Below are 10,028 nucleotides of genomic sequence, written 5' to 3'. Positions count from 1 at the left end.
TGAAATGAGTGTGTTTTTGTTATGTAATTTATTGATTGAGATTATATGTATTAATTATTACAGGGGTGTTTCTATGGTTTGAGAAGGTTAACCTGTGTCTACAATTAAATTATGTTCTTTTAATAAAAGTTTACTTATTAATGGTGCTACATTATATTAACTGCTAAGCGAAAAGCCACACAAATATTTTCAAGCATAAATAATCAAAAATCTTATGCACCAGACCTTCCTCTCATAAACAGACACCTTCTTTTACCTACACACACCAATACTACAATAATCTGTAACACACTAAACAAACTAGGAATTCCAATCATACAAACACATCACAAACTATAAGACAAATATTAAAAACTACAAAACATCTCCAACACAAGCAGGTTTCCAATGCAGGCATATACAGTATTTCTTGCCAAAATTGCCATCGTAGATACGTTGGTGAAACCCAGCGTAAGTTAGAAAAAAAGCTCAGTGAACATAAAAGAGATATATAAAATAGCAATTCTCTAAATGCATTATTCTCTCATTCATTGCAGCATAATCACACCTTTGACTTTAAACAAGCAAATATAGTTAAATTTATTTCAAATAAACCGCGCCAGAGACTTCAGCGCTTATCGCAAATTCAAGCACAATTAAACAACGTGCAGGTTTCTATAATATAGCGCCATTAATAAGTAAACTTTTATTAAAAGAACATAATTTAATTGTAGACTTGTGGATGAATCTTAAATTAAAGTCACGTGTGAATTAATAATTAAATACACTTTCAACAAATATAAAACTCCACAGTATTTCCTCAGCAAAAATCTTCTTTTAATTCACTGCGTTCAAATGTAAAATAATTTTAATTGTTCGACAAATGAAATACAAACACTGTTGGGCTAATTTTATAAATCGATCGGTAATTTCTTTGAGACATCAAAAATTACAATTGTTCGTAACACTTGGTACTGTGAGTCTGTTACCGTTGGATTGCATCAGTGACGTTGGCGAATAACGTGATTTTTAGTGAACCTGCCTACTGTCAGCGGTTACGCCCGCATTTAACATTTATAAAACAATTAAAACTCTCGATTAGCAGTAACTATCACTGATGATTGCGTAAGCCTGAAGCACCAGTATTTGTAGGTATATATGTACATATTAGAAAATTATCAACTGTTAGTTATCAACCACGATCTTGTTATAGGTGCTTTAAGTCCGAAAAGTCCACTTGGATATGACCAATTGAAGACGATTTCGACGGAGCGGCTGTTTATAATTGGTGAATAAATACGATTATTATTAAATGAGTGACATTTTCTTTTGTCATGAATAACACATTGTTTGATTGTTAAAGTTGGCGAGGACATTTTTTTTTTGTTTTTCTAGTTATGTTTTCTGACAACTGGTCACGTGAGCGATATTCTCTCAAGTATGCAGAATACTTGACATCACTTAGCGTTTTAGAAACAGCTCGCCCGACCTAATCATTTTGTTTGCTTTGTTTTAAAATATCTCACTCTTACGCAAAGTAAGCATCCGTGCCCGTGGCATAGCTTATAATTGCTGTGTTAATGGTTTGACTTAAGCTGAATCCTACAATTGATCAAATGCATGTGTTGCGTTCTTTGAATTCTGACCGTGACGGATCTGTAACTCAAAATATATAAAATAGCAGTACGTTTCTGTCATATAAACGACAACGTATTTTTCATTGTTTACCTACGACTTGTATAATTAAAATCAGTTCAAAATAGAGCAGTTGCTGTTTTGTTTGTACAGAATACTAATAGCTGAAATTAGAAGCTTAACGGTTCTTTTTCATGTTCACTGCGTAATCGCGCATCAATCATTTTATACACACGCGTACTGGACGAATAAAACTATTTTCATGAATAAAGAGACACAACGAGACGTTCGCTGAAGGTATTTCTAATTAGTTTTATTTGGAGAGAACTGACTTAGGAGAAAGATAATCATATCTTAGTTATTTGTTTACTTTTTAACTTCACTTTCTAACTTACTGAAACTAGTGACGCTGACGAACAGACTTTGACAATATTAGATTACAAGTTTTCTACATTATTGGCATTGTCTCACTTGCACATCTTCCATAGAGAGACTGATCTGACAACCTTAGTGTTCTCTCCGCTCGAAGCGTGTCGTCATACTTCATCGTCTCTTTGTTTCGTATATGAAATCTGATCTCTCCCCCCCTGCTTCAATTTTACGTCACCTGTCTGTCATTCAACCCTAGGAACAATTTTGTTTTACGTATTTGACTTACCATGCACTAAGTGTGACCCTTGCCAAAATTCACATTCCATGAAAAAAGAGACACAATAAAACTTTCGTTGAAATGTTTCATAATTGGTTTTATTTGGAGAGAATTGATTTAGGGTTTAAAGATTGTTATATCAGTTTGTTATTTCTTAACTTTCTTACTTACTAAAATCAGCGACACAGACGAATAGACATCGTAGTAAACATCGCCTTAGATTACAAGTTTCCTACATTATTGGTGGTGCTTGATTCGCAGTGTTCCCAAGGAGATACTGATTTGAAAACCTTAGTTCGTACTCCGTTCAAAGCATGTCGTAATTCATCATCGTCTCTGTGTTTTGCCCAGGGCGTTTGACTCAACTTTACGTCCCCCATCTTTCATTCAACCCTAGAAACGGTTCTGATTAACAGATCAGGTTTATAAGGCACTACGAGTGACCCTTGCCAAAATTAAGACCAGCTAACGTAATCGCTATCGTAACACAGCAACATAAACAAACCAATAAAGCATGCCTTTGTAAATAGAGAATTCACACCACATGCGCTTTTCAGGTCGCCACTTATTAAGGCCCAAAGCCACTTGGGGCTAATAGGTAACGAGACGAGAATGAATGTCAAGCGAAATATAATGAACATTATGGGAGTATTAACATTGATTAATGGTATAAACCTTGTATTAAATTTGGGTCCGTTAATAACAGGGCTTTCTTCACGTTATATTTGAAGACGACTAAGATATAATCACCAGAAAAGCAGTTCTACAGCAATGTGGCTCATAGATAGAAAAATTTTGCAATAGAAGCTCTGTCTTTAATAATTCATCTGAAGCGAGGCACATGGAAGAAAAAAAATGGAAAGTATATCTTTAGTGGTGGAAATATGTGCTCTAGCTCTAAATACCTCATAAGGAGGAACTAAATACTGGGTCCCAGTCGAGCAGTTTTCGCGGCAACAACAATAGAGAAAAACAGCCCACTCGGGAACGCTGATCATGCAGTGATAATGGTTGAAATCGCCCTAAACTCTAGAGCCAAAACTGAAGAGCCAGTGCTCAAAACAACGAGATATTATTATAAGGCTGACTGGGAAGCCATCAGGGAACTAATTAGAGATGCTCCATAGAAAAATATTTTCTCTCTCCCTGCTAAACAATGTGCAAACGAGACCACTGACTGGTTCAAAACTGCAATCGAAGCGCATGTTCCCATGCGAAAATTTTATAGTACGCCCCACTCCCCCCAATGGTTTACGTCGACTTGTGCAACTGCCATTGCTCAAAAGCAGCATGCATACCGTAGGTTTAACCGACATAAGTCCAGTTCAAACAGACCGAAGTATATAGAAGCTAGAAATAACGTTAAGAAAGAAATAGCGACAGCTAAGAGAGAATTTACGGAAACCACTAAAAAGCGCATCGAAGCACAAAAACTAGGAACTCGAGACTTCTGGAAAATCTACAACAGTGTAGTAAATAATGGGCAATCCACAATTCCCCCACTAACCAACAATCACGAGGTTGTTTCCTCAGCAACTGACAAGGCTACCATGCTTTCCAGTCGGTTTGCCTCAAACTCCACACTGGACCCTTCCAACCACCCCCTACCTGACTTTCCTATGCGGACAGAAGCCACACTAGACGATCTGAAAACCATCCCTGCTCAGGTGCATGCTATCATAAAAAACCTAGACACCTCAAAAGCATGTGGACCCGATCTTATCCCAGCTGTGCTATTAAAAAAGTGCTCAGCCGAAGTAGCTCCAGTTCTCTCCAAACTCTACAACAAATGCCTTAATGAAGCTTACTTTCCGGGCTGTTGGAAAACTGCTTCTGTTGTACCAGTATTCAAGAATTCTGGCGAAAGGACAGACCCATCAAATTATCGCCCCATTAGCCTCCTCCCACTTTTTGCCAAAATACTTGAGACCATAATTAACCATGCTCTAGTCCATCATCTTACAGATGCTAAACTACTGACTGACAAACAATATGGATTTAGACAAGCCCGTTCCACAGCAGGCATCCTAACTGTGATCTCTGAACGTATATACCATTCACTGGACAAAGCAGGGGAGGGCAGAGCGGTAGCTCTAGATATATCTAAGGCTTTTGACAGGGTATGGCATGAGGGTCTCCTCAGTAAAATCAGATCATACGGTATCACTGGTAGAATACTTAACATCATTAAATCCTTCTTAGATAAGAGAAAAATCCAGGTTGTCCTCGACGGTCGTACATCTAAACCATATGATATAAATGCGGGGGTGCCCCAGGGTTCTATCCTTGGACCTCTATTGTTCCTGATATTCATAAATGACCTCCCCGACAACATTGCCTCTGAGATGGGTATATATGCTGATGACACTACACTCTATGGCAGGCACGACAGGAAGACGAATGAACACATTTCTAAAGAAATGGCAGAAACACTAGAGGAAGACTTCCAATCTGTAGTGGAATGGGGACAAAAGTGGTTGGTCGCGTTCAATGCTGCCAAGACTAAACTAGTTTCATTCAATAATTACAAGAAACCCTCTCTACCACCTATAGCAATGGCCAACGACTCTTTATCTGAGAGTCCATCTTTCAAACTCCTTGGCCTAACGTTCAGAGGAAACATGAGTTGGAACAATTACATTGAAGGCATTGCCAGGGCCGCTGCAAGAAAGGTGGGCTCTCTCTACCGTGCTAGAAAACTACTAACACCCGAAAGTATCCTGTACCTCTATAAGGCCACCATTCGCCCATGTATGGAGTATTGCTGCCACATCTGGGCTGGTGCATCTGCTACTAGTCTCTCGCTCCTTGACAAGGTTCAAAAGAGAGTCGCAAACCTGATAGGCCCTGAACTGGCATCTAAGCTTCAGCCTCTGTCCCATCGACGAAATGTTGCATTCCTCTGCCTTTTCTGCAAGTATTTTAGTGGTGAATGCTCTGACGAACTGCAATCACTTGTGCCCCCACGACGTGAGCACCCTCGACAAACCCGACAGGCTGCTAAATCCCACCCCCACACTGTAGAGATCCCTAGATGTAAAACATCTTTTTACTCCAATAGTTTCTTCCCCAGAACCGCTAGACTCTGGAATTCCATTCCAGGTCCCTGCTTCCCCAACAGTACTGACGTGCAGAAGTTCAAGTGTAACGTGAACCGACACCTTGCTGCCCAAATCCCTACATAGTACCCCAGTAGTTGTTGCCCCTGATAGTAGCCCCCTACACCAAAGTGGCAATTTGCCTTGTTTGGGGTGAAAATGTAAAAAAAAAAAAAAGAGTCTTACAAAGTATTTTAAGTTCGAAATCTTTTATGGAGAAGAAAACATCATCCTCCACTAGATTTTTTATGTCGTGTTGGTAGTCTGTCAAGCTAAGCAAACAATATTGTCTGTATCAACTAAATATATGCATGGGAACACATACTAATGCAAAGATATAAATAGATATCAACAAACTAACAAATAAACATTTATCACAATGACTGAATTTGAGATTAAATAGTAAAAAAATGTTGATATGCTTACAACAAAACTCCCAAACGACAAAAACAAATTCATTTTTTCTTTACTTTAAGAATTCATTGTTAAAACAACATATTCATAGAAGAAATAGTGTATTTCTGTTTTATATTTTGTTTCTCGAAAACAAAGTACACGTCTGATGTTATTGACAGTTGTCGAAGCCTGAATCGATGTGAAGTGTGTGGTTCGCGTGAATTTTGAAACTCACTCCATATAAGATGAAATTCTAATTTAATGTGGGGGATCAGTTTCGTTTATTTCTAAATTTAACATAAAATGATCCTACCTTTTAGGGCCATTTTGGTCTTTTAAGGCAGTTAGCGCATTTTTACTAAGTATCAGTTCTGATTAGCTAAGTGCCAGGATTAAGATCAGGTCAGAAAACCAAAAGGAATGTTTTGAAATAAATATTAAAGAAAGAACGAAATTAATCGAAAAGAAGTTGCTCCAGGCAAACACAGCTATCTTAGCTAACAAAAGATCTAAAATTCCGTACCCATTTTTAAAGTAATATTTCAACGTAAATGACAATTTTTATGCAGTGTTCTTTATTAGTGATGCATTTTAATTTATAAAGATGAAATTATGTGTTTTTTTTTCTTAAATAAATCATAATTTAATTTAGAAAAAAATGTAATAATTAGTTTCGGGCTTAACATTTTTAAAAATGTATTTTATTTTGATTGGAATGCTATAAAAATGGGACCTGAAGGTAACGTACCCGTCATTACTGGTTTATTTGAAATAGATTATCAAGTGGGCTTATGTCTACAAGTCTGTTTGTGTTGGAGAAAGTGAGAACGAGAGAAGGAGAGAGAGAATGTGTTAAGTACTAAGTAATGGCTTTACGTATCTCTTGTGTTGTTGACTCAAAACTGTTGACTCTCAGTTGAAGTGATAAAATAATGAAATGCGAAGAATTTTACATATTTCAAAGGAAGAAGGAAGAAAGATAAAAAACAAAGATAGATAGATAGATAGATAGAGAGATAGATATATGGACAGACAGACATTGTTGGCGAGTGGGGGAGAGGAGAAAAGGAAGCGATGAAAATAAGAAATAGAAAGAGATAAAATACGTAAGAGAATAATATGACAAAGAAGATAGAAAACACATTTACTGAAGAGAAAACGAAGAGGTGATGATAAAGATGGATGGCTATATAGAGAAAGAAGTATATATATATATATATATATATATATATATATATATATATATATATATATATAGAGAGAGAGAGAGAGAGAGGGACAGGGGGGAGAGATGTAATTAGGCAGCAGTTTTAATTTAAACAATATTGTTAAAAACAGCAGAATTCCTTGCTTAATTTTACATTTTTATTTGTAAAAATGTTACTAATATTTATTTATGTAGATAATAATATATGTTTTATATGTATCAGCAATGTTTCCGATTCTTCATCAAACATCGTCAGGGGACAAAAGCAAATGAACACAAATAGTTTACGAAAATAAGAGATTTCAAAAAGATAACTAGGAAACTGGTACGAGAAATAAGTTAGATCCCAAGAGAATGTTTTCACAGTCTTCCACGACAGACGTTTAAATGCTAGCAAAGCAACTCCGAGAACATTCCAATCATAGTCCCTTAAAAGCTGTAACTGGAACTGTTCCCTGTTCATACAAAACTATTAAAACGTTGCTTAAAGATGAAATGCTTCCCAACACTTTGTAAAACTTCATCACTCTCGCCAGTATTTAAGAATACTGGAAATCTGTCTTCTGCCGCTCATTACAGACCAATCTAATCAGCTTCTTTTGTGTCTTGAGTAAATTGTTTGAATAAATGACAAATCAATAAGTTTTCAGTCATCTAAACAAAACAGCAATGCAAACAATGACAAACAATATGGTTTTCGTCCCGCGAGATCAACAGCTATTGTGCTCACTGTAATATCACACATAATCACGAATCTATCGAAAGGCATTTCTAAAGCAATAGCTCTTGGCATATAATAGGCCTTTGGCAGGGTTTTGCACAAAGCTCTACTTTACAATATTGCAAGCTATTAAATATCTAGAAATGTCCTGGCAACCATAAAACTGATAGGTTCATAAAAGTAGTTGGTAAACTGATAGGTTCATAAAATGAGTTGGCAATGGACAGAAGTTCGAGGCTTATAGAATCCACGCTAGCCTGCTTTAAATATATATTCTGGGCAAATCCTTTTTTTTTTTTAAATCTTCATCAATTATCCCTCAAACCACATTCATGCAAACGCCACAACCATGAAACTATTTTTGTTTTTCTATCTTTCGATCGTGAGCGCCTGGCACAATGAGAAATAGTGTCTGATTACTATTAATCCATCCAAACTTCTGTATACCACCAACTCTCTGCTCTCCACTTTTAAAAATTGGGCCAGTATTGATGAAGCCTCGTGTTATAACAAGCTTATAGGACTGACCGTCACTTAAAACCTGAAATGGAAAACCTACATACAACTCTTGATAATGTCACTAGAAAACTAGTTGGACTATTCTACCGCTTCACTCTATGGTTCCCACCTGTAAAATAATTCCGAACAAAAATCTCCCCTAGATTCAACTATTGTCCATAATTTCCCTCGACTTAGCTTCAATCTATGGTCCCCTCTCGTGAAACGTTTACAACAAAATCTCATCTAACTATAACCACTGTCTATAGTTTCCCTTTTTCTATTTCACCACATAAAACTAAATAAACATTTCATGAGCAAAGTTTTTTCCCCCAGAGTTGTTCGTTAGTGGAACCAAATATCACTGATCCACTTCTCAGCTGACTACAACATTTAACAATTTTTTTAAATAAATCGCCTCCTTAAATAACCATTTTTTTTACCCAACCACATATAGCGTTACCAATCGTTACGGTCTTGCTGTTTAACTGACATTCATTTAATTCTTATCCTTGAGAGGTCTTTGAGCCTTGATAAATGTTGATACGTTAGTAATAGCAAAAAAAAAAAAAAGAAAAATGTGGAGTTGAACATTTTTTGAAATCTGTCAGTTTGACGGTTAATAAAACTAGATTTAAGCGAACAAAATGATATAGGAGAGAAAAGGAAGAATACACAAGATCATGAAACGCTGTGTTGCATTGTACTGATTAATATTAGCTGCATATATTTGTTGTTTTCTTGTTAAGGAATAAATCAGCACTTCCAAATCCATTTGTGAATGTTGTCTGATTCGGGCTAGCCACTCATTTGTTGACGGAATCCATTAGATATACGTTAAATGTATCACAAATAGATTAAATAAGGAATGTTGTTTGTAATAGTCAAGTTGAAGATTAATAGTAAGCAACTCTGAGGGAAAAAGAGGTGGTGCGATGCTTGTGCGTGTTGGGGAGTGTTTGTGTGTGCGTGTGCAGAGGGGCGGCAAGACACAAGGTGGCCGCCTAGAGTGCGACGAGTGCGTTCTAACCAGTGCTGAAACAAACATGAGGCGAGTCGTATTTGAACTTCAAACGTGTGAAGTAGATGTTTTCCTCTTGATTTTGTTTTCACTTAAATAACTTCATGCTTTGAGAATTTAAAAAAAATCAAATTACATTTCTCTTTTATGCAAGATGGGGACGCTCGCACTGGGTGGCTATTCATATTTATAAGTTAGTGGGTCGTTGGCTTACATTATAACTGGGTCACGATCGAAAAAGTTTAAAGGCCCATTTTCTCATTTAAATATACCATAACTACCCGGCGTTGTCCGGAGCCATAAAAATAAACAAAATATACAAGCTTAAAGACTGTATGTAAAAGTTTAAATTAAAACTTTTATCTCTCTGCCTCTTTCTATCTATCTCTCCCCCTTCCTTGTTATTGGCAACACCTGGACAATCCCTCTTTCAACTATGCTCAATCTATTCCTTTTTCAATTTATTGTAAAATAATGATATTTTAAGACAATCAGCTGTTCCATGTATTATAAACTAGCTGACCTGTATCCCGGTTTTCCCCGGGAAAGTAGATTAACTCAAGAAATTCTATGCCAAATCTTGAACGATGTGTCATTTTGGGTTTATGTTACCTATTAGTAGTATTAGTACTATCACATATGTTATGGTAGTTAAGCAAACGAAATGGCAGCCCCCCCCCCCTGACGAAACCTAGGGATGAAAAAATAACTAAAAAATTAATTATTATTATTTCAGGGCAACGCGAATCAAGAATATACCAACATTGTAGGTGTTTGTTTCATGGTATTTTATTTTTAACCAGACCTAGATACACACAAATAGA

Source organism: Euprymna scolopes, chromosome 7 (assembly GCF_053919585.1).
Source record: "Euprymna scolopes isolate OS-2025 chromosome 7, ASM5391958v1, whole genome shotgun sequence".
NCBI classification, from domain to species: domain Eukaryota; kingdom Metazoa; phylum Mollusca; class Cephalopoda; order Sepiida; family Sepiolidae; genus Euprymna; species Euprymna scolopes.
Note: the sequence above shows the minus strand (reverse complement) of the source record.